The following is an 11,160-nucleotide window of genomic DNA, read 5'->3' as shown; positions in this document are numbered from 1 at the left end:
CTACCAAGCTGACGATGATTTTGCATCCCAAACTTTGCCAGAACCATCGCCCAATTACGCAGCTTCTGGCCGGCGGCACGAACCTCTTCTCTTGGTTACAAGCCTGTAATGATGCTCTCAATACATTACGCCGCCTGCTGGTCTCTCCCCTATACTCCGTCAGTTTGACCCTGCTTGCTCGACCGAAAACACTCTCATGCAAGCGGCGTGGGTCTGGGTGCTGTTCTTGACCAACGTGTAAACCTGGATATTCAAAGTATGCTGTGGCGTACGCTAGTTGCACTCTCACCAAAGTGGAATCAAACTAGTCTGGAACCGGAAAAGTGTTTGGCCATCATCTGGGCAATTGCCAAGTTTCGTCATTATATTTACGGTCGCCCAGTTCATATCGCTACAGAACACCATTCACTCTGTTGGCTGTGCTCCCTCAAAGACCCTCTAGCCGCCTCGCCCACTGCGCTTTACGCCTTCTGGAGTACTACATCCACTCATCTATCGATCTGGAAAGCAAGCGCACTGCCGCTGATGCCCACTCATGTTCGCCGCTTCCAAACAACTCGATGGCTGGCTTTTTTTTTTTTTTATTATTGTTTTTTGGTGCGCTACAGGAAAATAGGCAGACACTGCTTGGACCCATAGCCAGCGGCTAGTAAAGGGTCCAATGGAAAAAGTTCATAGGTTGCAGGCACCCAATCGTCAAAGTTAGAGACATCAGAAGTAGTAACTTTACAATAAACATAACAAAGTTAGTTATCGCTTATACATTCGTAAAACTACCAATGAAGAGAAGAAAATATAAACTAAAACCTCACAAATCAAACAAAAGCGCGTAGAACTTATACAAGAAATAAAGCAAAAAAAGATGAATGCATAATGTCACCACACTATAACAATACATAATGTCACATGTCGCAGAGAAATAACGCATCAGATACAATATAGGTATACGTAGGGGTTACATGGGTAATACCAGGCGAACAATGTAAGGTTACGGTAGGCAAATGCAAGTATGGACTCAAAGTGTTTCATTCATTTTAAGGTAGTATTCTTTTATTGCAATGGAAAAATTCTTGGCAAGCTTTACGTCACAGGGTAGAGAATTCCAGATTTTGACGCCCGTAAACTGCAGCATACGCTCACCATAAACGTTTCTTTTTATGGGTAAATTAAAATTTCCGTAAGTGTGGCTTCGGGTTGTACGTGACGGGTTGTTAAATATAGATATATCGAAGGGGAGGTTGTTACTTACTATTTTGTGGATACATTCAGCAGTGTTTTTCTGACGAAGCAGGTCAAAAGGCAGCACGCGTAGTTTAATAAATAGTGGTTTGCTGGGTCTAGAGTAGTCTGAAAACGAGATTATTCTAAGTGCTCGCTTTTGCGAACGTCTAATGGGTTCTAGGTAAGTATTGTACGTCCAACCCCACGACTCAATGCAGTATGATAGGTGAGCATGTACTAATGTGAAGTAAAGGACTCTCAGAATATTGACATCAAAATATTGGCTTCGTCTGCGCCTACAAAATGTCCCCGTTCAACATTACCTATATCCCATCTAAGCAGCTAAAGGATCCGTGAATTTCCTGTCCTAAACTTTCCTGTATACGCTAGTAGCGACATCTCTGTAACGTGCATTCTGACGCCAAGCCCACCATTTCGGCATTCGTGATGGGTTTTAATATCACCGCAATTACTATCCTGCAGGGCGAAAGTGACTGCTCCAGATTTCGCGACATATCCACGTTGCCATTTATGCCTCTTTTCACACCAATCCCCAAAGCGGGCATGCAGGTGTCCTGAAGACGTATGCTGGACTGTGTATGTGATATTACCGGCGTGGAATGTGCGGCTTCATTCGTAAATACATCCGATCCTGTGCCGCCTGCCAACGTCAGAAGAACCCATCGCGCCAGCCGGCCACTCCACGGCAGCCATTGCTTTGCCCCAGCCGCCCTTCTGACCGCGTCGGCAAGCCAGCTTCTGACCACTTCGTCTAACAACCGCTCGGTTATCATCACAGTTGACAATCTAACAACACGTTATGTAGAAACATCGGCCTTGAAATCTGCACCGTACGGGATGTTGTTTCGTCAATATTGCATCGCCTGGTTCTTCGTCACGGCGCTCCGAAATAACTGCTCAGTGACTGTAGACGCGTGTTTCTTCCGACACCGTCATAGCCATCCTTAAGTAATGCCAGATAATTCACCGGAGTACCACAGCTTATCACCCCAAACGAACGCATGACTGTGCGATTTAACCGCGCTCTTAGTGACATGCTAGCCATGTATGTTAATACCGCTTACTCCAATTGGGACCAGGTTCTGCCTTTCGTAATGTGCACTTACAATACCCTAAGCCACTCAGCAACGTTCATATGGTTTGGTTAAAGCGGAGCTTTATATATTTACCGCTAGCCCACGCTGACCCTTCATACCCTTAAAGGTGGAAGCTGAAGTGCACCCCTTAATTTTTAGGTCTTCGACAGTACAGCTGTAGCTGTGTCGACCCAACACAAAGAGCGCTCACCAATGACTACGAGCGTTCCGAAAGAAACATGTGAAACCTGGCAGTGAAACATATGGCCACACTACGGCAGAATATCGCTCAAGGTTTGGCATGGCTAGATTACGGCTTACGGGGTTTAACACCTTAAAGAAACTTTTTCTATGAGACACGATGGCGGAGGACTCCGCAAATTTAGACCACTTGGGGTTTTTATGTGCAGTGGCTAAACACAGGTGCCTTACTTTTGTCCCCTTCCCCCCCCCCCCCCCAAAAAAAAAAAAAAGCGGCAGCCACGGCTAATTTTTCATTTTGCATCCTTAGGTACAGCAGCTCTTCCTTTTCTTGCTCCCAATTACCGGCAAATTTCCTGCCAGCAGTCATCGAGTGCTCAAGCATTTATTCACAAAGGGTACCTTACTGCCCCATTCTACACTATCCATACTCACTCGAACTGGGGCTCTTCTGATCTACCTTGCTCCCTTTCAGATGCCTATGTTGCGAGCTATCTTTTTTCATTATAACTGGCTTTGATTTAAAAACGTTTCATCCTTCTAGCTCCATAGTCATTTTTATCCTGTCTTTTTGCTAAACGCATGTGTTACAGCCTTTATGTTGTGTCTTCTTTCTACTACAAGAAGTTTACACGAAAGATCCAGGTCACAAATATAGAGGTGATAGCGCCTTTAGAACCGCTTTTTAATTTTTCGTATTTGTTTTCTTCATGTGATCAAAACTGAGGCTGTTGTAACATACATAAAAACATGTTCAAAACAAGAGTTAGTGTAATCCACACACACGCGCCACAATGAATTCACTGCGTGCTGCCCCCCCCCCCCTCCCAACACGCCTGGTAGGTTCGTGATATGCATTGCCTGCCCGCCTGGCATACACAACGTGGGGCTCAAAACCCATTGAAGGTTTCTGCCCCAGCTATGTTTCAAAGAAAGATGGACGCTGTAGTCAGCGGGCTATCAAGCGTCCAAGCCTACCTTGATGATGTGTTAGTGTCCGAAGGCAAAGGAGACAACGGAACGCGACTCAAGAATGTGTTGGAACGATTCCGGGAGCATGGTGTCAAGCTTAGGGCTGACAAATGCAAGTTCCGGCAGACTTCAGTGACTTACCTTGGGCATTGTATAGATCGGCAAGGCCTACATCGTATCGAAAAAAACGTAGACGCCATTACGCAAGCCCCACGCCCAAGTAACGTGAGCGAGCTGCGTTCGTTCCTCGGTATGCTCACGTACTACGCACGGTTTCTGCCGAATATGTCGACTGTGCTCAGCTCGTCATATCGACTCATGGGAAAAAGAGCCCGTTGGGAGTGGTTACAGCCGCAGCAGTCTGCATTCGAGCGAGCTAAACAAAGCCTGAAGAATGCGCAAATTCTCGTGCATTTTGATCCTAACAAGGATCTGTCGATGTTTCTAAGAAAATATTATTTTCACTCTTGAATAGAAAGGAATCCCAAAATTTTCATAACCATAGTTTTCTCCAGCCACTAAAGCTACTCAACACTTCTGAACCTTCCCAAGCCACACAAACTTGCCCTGCTGAAAGAGATGAACAAAAACTGGGCCGACGGTGATCTTCCTCTTCCTTGGAAGAAGTCAGTGGTAATACCAATTCCAAAACCTGGCAAGCCAAGTCGAACATTAGAAGACCTCAGGCCGACATCGCTGACGTCCAACCTTTGTAAGGTCATGGAACGTATGGCTCTAAGAAGACTTGAATGGTACTTAGACAAATACAACGTCCTGTCTCCTATGCAAGTAGGTTTTCGTCGAGGGCTCTGCGCCCAAGATATCCTCAGAAGGTCTCATAACGACGTTCTCGCATACCCTAGCAGCGCACAGCTCCGAGTGGTTGTTGGGGTCGACGTCAAAAAGGCGTTTGATTCCGTGCCCCACTCGACCATACTTCGCCGGCTCCAGGAAGTGGGGATAGGCGGCAACCTCTACCGCTTCGTGAAAGCCTTTCTTGCAGAAGAACCTTTTCAGTAATGGTTGGAGATACTCAGGGTGGTTGGCAACGCAACTAAACAGGTGTCCCCCAAGGCGCTGTCTTATCACCGGCTCTCTTCAATATAGCTATGTCAGGTCTCCCGCCAATGCTGTCGTTGATACCCGGTCTCAATTTCGCCGTGTATGCGGACGATATAACGCTGTGGACCAATTCAGGGTCCCCTGCAGAGCAAGAACAAGCCCTACAGACAGGCCTCAATGCCGTCCATGAATACATCGAGAAGTGGGGAATGAAAACCTCTCCGGAAAAAACCGAGTACGTTGTTGTCATAAACGTCCCGCGGGTACGAGCCGAGGCAGAACGCAAACTTATCTCTCTTCATTTAGGGCACTCGGTTATTTGCCGGAAACCAACAATCCGTATACTAGGCATGCTTATTGACGAGTATGGAGGTGCCAAAAGCTGACTTCATAACACGATGCTTAGCTGTCATCAGGCTTTACACCTAATGCGCCGCGTCTCTGCGCGTGGATGGGGAATCAAGGAGGTGGGGTTCCGTCAGATGGCATTAGCACTCATAACATCGAAAATCCTGTACGCATATCCGTACATGCGACTTAACGCGACCGAACGCCTTCAGCTTGAGCGAATCAATCGCAAGGCGATGCGCCTAGTTACTTGTCTGCCACAGTACTGCCCAGTAGTGAACCTACACGCATGCAGCATTATTAATGCCTTGCAGGATCTGGCAGAGCAGCAATTGCAAGCCCAGCGAGTCCGTCTCTCCACAACGGCGGCTGGCCGACAGATCCTGCAGGAATCAGGCTACAACGTTGACAATTTAGAGCCATTTTCGTCCGCCGCCCCACCATGGGAGTTGATTGACTTAGTAGATGGTATGCCATTACCAAAGAATATGAGTTCGGCTAATCCTCAAAAGCGCAAAGCTGCCGCCAAACGTCATAGGAAGATGTCACACAAGCTAGCCCAGGAAGGAGCTATCCAACTATACACAGACGCCGCTGTTTCAACACTGCGCAGCTATAGCTTGTCACGACTCTGTGTCAGATACCTCGGTAGTTCAACGGCTTTCCGAGGAACACACTGTTACCAATCTCGAACTCATTGCCATACGACTTGCCATTACTCGAGTAGTAGCAAGACAGGATCGGGCTCCGTGCACCTACCATGTTTACACAGATTCACAAGCAGCGTACACTGCATGCCGCGCAGGGGGAGCAGACTTTGCCATTCTGAACACTATTCGAACACAAGCCCGTCGCCTGAGAGAGGAGGGCTACACCTTAATTATCAAAATTATCAAATGGATTCCTGCCCACGAAGGAATCGCTGGAAACGAAAAGGCACACCAGGCAGCGCGCGCAGCAGCTATTTCCGCACCTTTGCCTGGATCCACATTCGTTTCCTCTTCGTGGCCCCCTGAGGACGTTACGCATCCGTCGTCGCCTCATATGGATAGGGCGGAGACATGGCACCGAGCACAACGCTATCGTCGAAGCATACTCCAGCACTTGGCCAACCCTGAGCAACTATATCTCCGCCCAGATAGCTCATTCCGGAGAGTGGAGGCAGTACTCCTTCGCCGAGCCCAGACTGGTCAGCTTCTGTCACTCGCGAAGCTGCACCTCATAAACCCGCAGGTATACCCTTCTCCTCACTGCCCGACATGCCCGGCCAGAGGCACGGCCGAACATCTCCTGTGCAGCTGCCCTACTTTTGACGCAGTACGGGAGAGAGCACTCAAGTCCCTGGGCGGGCTTCGACCTGCAACCCTGCAGGCATGGGTCGATCCCCCATCGCACATCGGGCTATCAGACGCAACCCGGCTCTGGCGAACTTTTCTTTCTTACTTCAAGGAAGAAGGACCAGGTCATTACTTCGCGGAGCCGACCTCGGGACGACTCTACCTCGAGGAAGAAGTGGACACCGGTCCCTCATATCTATCCCAACCTTCACCCCCACCCCCACCCATACCCTCACCCCCACCCTTAACCGCTCCCCCTCCCCTACATCCATGAAGCAACTTAGTTCTGCCGCAAGGTAAACGCCTACCGTAAGCAGAAATAAAGACGTAATAAAAAAAATTCAGAGAGCACTACAAAATTTGAAGTGGAGAAATACGAACGCCTGTCCGTTGCGTCTGCACACAGTACATCGGGCACCCCTCTACGAACACAAGCAGCGTTCCGTTGAACGCATCATAGTTGTTCAGCGTTATATAATTGGTTTACAGGAAAGAAAAGACGCTGTACCTGTCGGTCACGCAATCTCGCTACAAGCATTCTTATGTTAGCTTAGGAGAATTATGTGCGTTTCGCGATCTCCAGCGTGGCGCAGTTTGTTAAAGCGCTCTGCGTGAGATTCGAGGGATCGAAGCTCGATTTTCGGTAGAGGCAGGTTTTTACAAGATTTTATTTGTTCTGATGACGTCATCAGGATGATTGACGAATTGAATCCCGCGCGAAGCCTTGGAATCTCGCAAATATGTGGGACACATTTCGCGGACGCTTGCTGCTAATGCACGCACGAACACATTGGCGAGTCATGAGCCATTAAAGGCTTTCGCCTTATAATGAGAGCCGTTTCGGTTACGACCCTGTAATATTTTAGACAGTCACGGAAATCGTAATCCCTCCAGTAATAGTGGAATCATATTTCGACAAGGATGCAATGTAGTAAACGTGCACCGCATAAGCACAAATAAAGGAGTGATTCATAAATTCCTTTCAATTCAAACCATACAAACAAATTTGATTCAACCAGCTGACCAACCTATGCAGACTTGTGACGGATGCTTGTGACGGATCACAAGCGTAAACGAATCTCCTCACCGGAACTGAGGCCACGCTCTCATAATCTGCCAAGCCGGTATCTACTTCGTGAGCAGGTTTCGCAGCCGCCTGGTAGAGTTGAGCTGTGGGACCTACCTGCTCAGCAGTCCTGAGAGGCAAGTCCTGTCTAGGCAGCCCGCTTTTGCTCCCTGTTAGAATGGAATAAAGTGATGTATTATATTGACACAAGCAAATAATATACTTCAGGAAACCTTATTCCTGATTACTTTTTAAATCTTGAAATTCATGGCACTGGCAAAATTGCCAATGTTTTGTAATCATCATCAATATGTATCGAGCTCAGATTAATTGCGTTCAAGATCGCGATGAGTACCGTAAAGCGCCTGCCTCATACTTCGCGCGTTACATCTAACTAAATTAAACTGTCAGTACTAGCACTAATCACAAACTTTCGGTCTACTTCCTGATGAAGGTCGTTCGCGCCTACTCATCCAGAGGCTCTTGCCGAGGCAGCCGATGTAAAGGAACTTTAGCTCGGTCCTTAACATTCCTGACACTTTTACCACGTCCGTTCCCTTCAGAAAGTAGAAGCAGGCAAACGTGAACATTGACTGCATATTGTCATTCCTGCACCGCAGTCATAAAATTGCGTACAACTGCCAAATACTCAGCATGAATTCACAATCCCTATTCATATTAAGAGCTCCGAAATGACCACACTCCTGTGTATACCAAGACGCTATTATCGAGAATATTTGGCAGGGACAATGCGGACGCGCCTTACCACTGGAGCAAATTTGATACCTCGCACTTATGAAGCAGGACGAAAAGGGTGAAACTGCGTGCCGGTGCTGAACGAGTTCGTCAGGAAAGGAAGGATGGCGAATCAATTGGTGTCATCTGTTGAGACACATCGTAAGCATGTCCCCAAGAGCACGATTGAAATGTCGGTGAGCCCGATAGATCGAGAGCGGTAGGTACAGGTTGTCGGATGCATGATGCGACATTCCGCAAGCAGAGCTTCACCGAAGTTGGAAAGTGACAGGCGGCCTCTCTCAGTAGCTCAAGCGGTAAGCCGTGGAAAAGAAAAAAATGATGCAGCAAATACAGAGCAAGTTCGCGGGCAGTAGCAACGGCTATCGGATCGCTGTTCGACGCAACGGGTGATGTGATCAATGTCTACGATAATCCACCGGCTCCAAGACACCACGCATTGAAGCTGCCCGTAGAGGTCAAAGCAGTCGCCATCAAAAGGATGCGCCCAGAGTGAGGCTGGTTCCAAGCGACAGCTCGCACTGGACGAGGAAGACTTACGCCGCTGACAGGCGATGCATTAGCGGGCGTATTTGTGAAGGAAAGCGTACATGTCGCGTCGGTAGTACACTTAGCGTGGGGGTGAAAAGGGAGCGAATTGTTTGTAGTAAATGGCGGGGGAATCACGAGACGCCATCGCCAGACATGTAGTTCGGTCGGTATAATGAATGTCGAAATGTGACGCTTGACATTGTGAAGTTCGCGAATGTGCAACGTTTAAAGGTGTGAAAAAGTCGGTCATAGTGAACGCATGCTTAATTCACCACCATGTGTTGAGCAGCGAAACGTTGCAAGCATCGATCAGACGCGGCGTTGGTGCTTTCCCTTGAAGTATGATCACTTACCGCGTAGTGCAAAAAGGTAGCGGGTGTGAGTCTTCTTCTTCTAGCACTACGTGCATGACACCTGGGTGCCGTATCGAAGAGGGCTATCTGGCACCTCTTGCCCTGCGAAAAGTGGAGGTGTTACGTGTGAGATTTCAGGCTTCAAAATTAAACTACTTTCTGCACAAAGTGAGATTAAATGCCAGCACATGGACACTACTCCTCCCCCACGCTTCTGGTGTTCTTGGGTGGTGAAGCTTCAACTAACACTAAACTTCAAATTTAGTCATTATGCTTTAAAACTAAAAGTATGAGCGACATGTAGCATAATATTCCTGGCGCGCTGCGCTGTGCCATTTGATTTGCTTGAAGACGGCTAAGTATTACAAACACAGAAAGTGTGGCATTTTTTTAAGGAAGCAAACGTTTTCCAACCATAGGTGTGTTTCGTGCGTTGTGCTGCGAAAGGCTTCGTGTCCTGTGCGGAAAAGATTTTCTTCTGAACAGTGCGTCGTGCACAAGCACTTCACTAGCCGTATAGAAGGCTGAAAGATTGCTCATATTGTCACGTCTTAGTCTGAGTACAGGGCGATAAGAGCAATGGCAAGTCGGCAGGGCAGCAGGGCAGCTACAGGAACCAGCGCAACTGCGGGAAGCCCGAGAAACGCCGCAAGGACAGCCCGCAACAGCGTCATCTTCTCAAAAACGCTCGCACTTCATTTTTTTTTTTTGGCTAGAATATTGAACACGTTTTTTTTTTTGCGATGTTTATTGCTTCAGGGCATAAAAATAATGTAATGACGGATGAAGAGTGTGGTCAAATAAATGAAAAAAGGTTGGCTGATGCAATGAAGTGTAGGAGTGAACGAAGATGTGGTCCCTGCGTGCATGTGGCATATGACTGCGGATTAGAGGGGGGGGGGGGGGGGGGGAGAGGCTAGCTGCTTAAGGTGCCGGATCCGCGTCGGTTTCAGCGCTGGACATTCCCACAGCAGGCGGTGGAAATCAGCTTCTATATTTCTGGACTTGCAGACGGGGCACCCAAGGTGAAACAGAATTGTGTAATCATAATGGAGAAAAGAAAAAGGCGGGAATACGCTGTCCAGCTAGGTGTCTAAATGAAAAGCATGGGCTGAAGGTACGACGCCTGAAAAATGTGAAGGTGAAAAAAAAATATTTCTCGATAACTAGTGTTCCTCTTCTAATTCCACAGATCTGGCGTAGCGTGTTCTGCAAACGGCAATGCTTCTCACGCACACACATTTACATTCAAGCGTGCAAAGCCATGTTGCACCGGCTGCAGGTAAGGCCATTTCAAATTAATTTCAAAATGATATTTCACAGGCTTCACGTAGTCGATTCACGGCTGACTTATGTAAAAGCAACAGGTTTAACGCGGCTGGATTGGCCCCCATCGTGTGCCTTTAATTTCGCTGCTGAGGAGCTTATGTATGAGCAGAACAAAATCGTGCTGGTATAACGAGCAGCTCCGATTCTTGTCGACGTATGGAGTTTAAACAAAATATGGTACTATCTTCTTCCGAGGGAACAGTGCGGCAGCGTGGCACCAATATGGCCTGAAAAAGATTACCCAATGAATATGACGATCGTTTTGCCGTCACAATGACTGGTGAGCATCGTTGCTATTGGAGATAAATCATCACGTTACGTTTGTCTCAAAGCAGACGCTATCCTGAGGCCACAATAGGGTTAGAAAATTGTAACCTATGGTCGCGCAACTGATTTTTGCAGTAAATACTTTAACCTCCTAAACGTTGCCGATTCTGTGCTCTGAATGGATGCATAGCTATGAGCTCACACGTCGTAATGCAAGGCTCTGAACAAAGTCAAACTCTCAGAGGTTCTTCAACCCTGACACCTGACACCACACGACGTCACTAACTTTTGCTTCTCTTGAGATCATTACTCGCCTTAGGTGGTTTCACCGCGCACTTCGTAGACTATTTTCTTCACACGTAAGTGTATAATATGCCTAAGCTAAATATATTAAATACCAAAGAGGCATACAACTATTTTCGGTAAAACGCCCTCAGTGCTTACACGATTCCATTAGCTTTACCAGGCGCAGTATTTTTGTTGATTTACTTGTTTGGTTTGTGGAGTTTAACGCCCCAATGTGGCCCATACTGGGAAATAGGCCGATCCACAAGGCCCGGATAATAGTTTCGACTACCAGGTGTTTTCGAATATACACCGATATCGCACCGTACAAGTGC

The sequence above is a fragment of the Amblyomma maculatum genome, chromosome 5 (assembly GCF_055883805.1).
Source record: "Amblyomma maculatum isolate TAMU_Amacu chromosome 5, ASM5588380v1, whole genome shotgun sequence".
Classification (NCBI taxonomy): Eukaryota; Metazoa; Arthropoda; class Arachnida; order Ixodida; family Ixodidae; genus Amblyomma; species Amblyomma maculatum.
Note: the sequence above shows the minus strand (reverse complement) of the source record.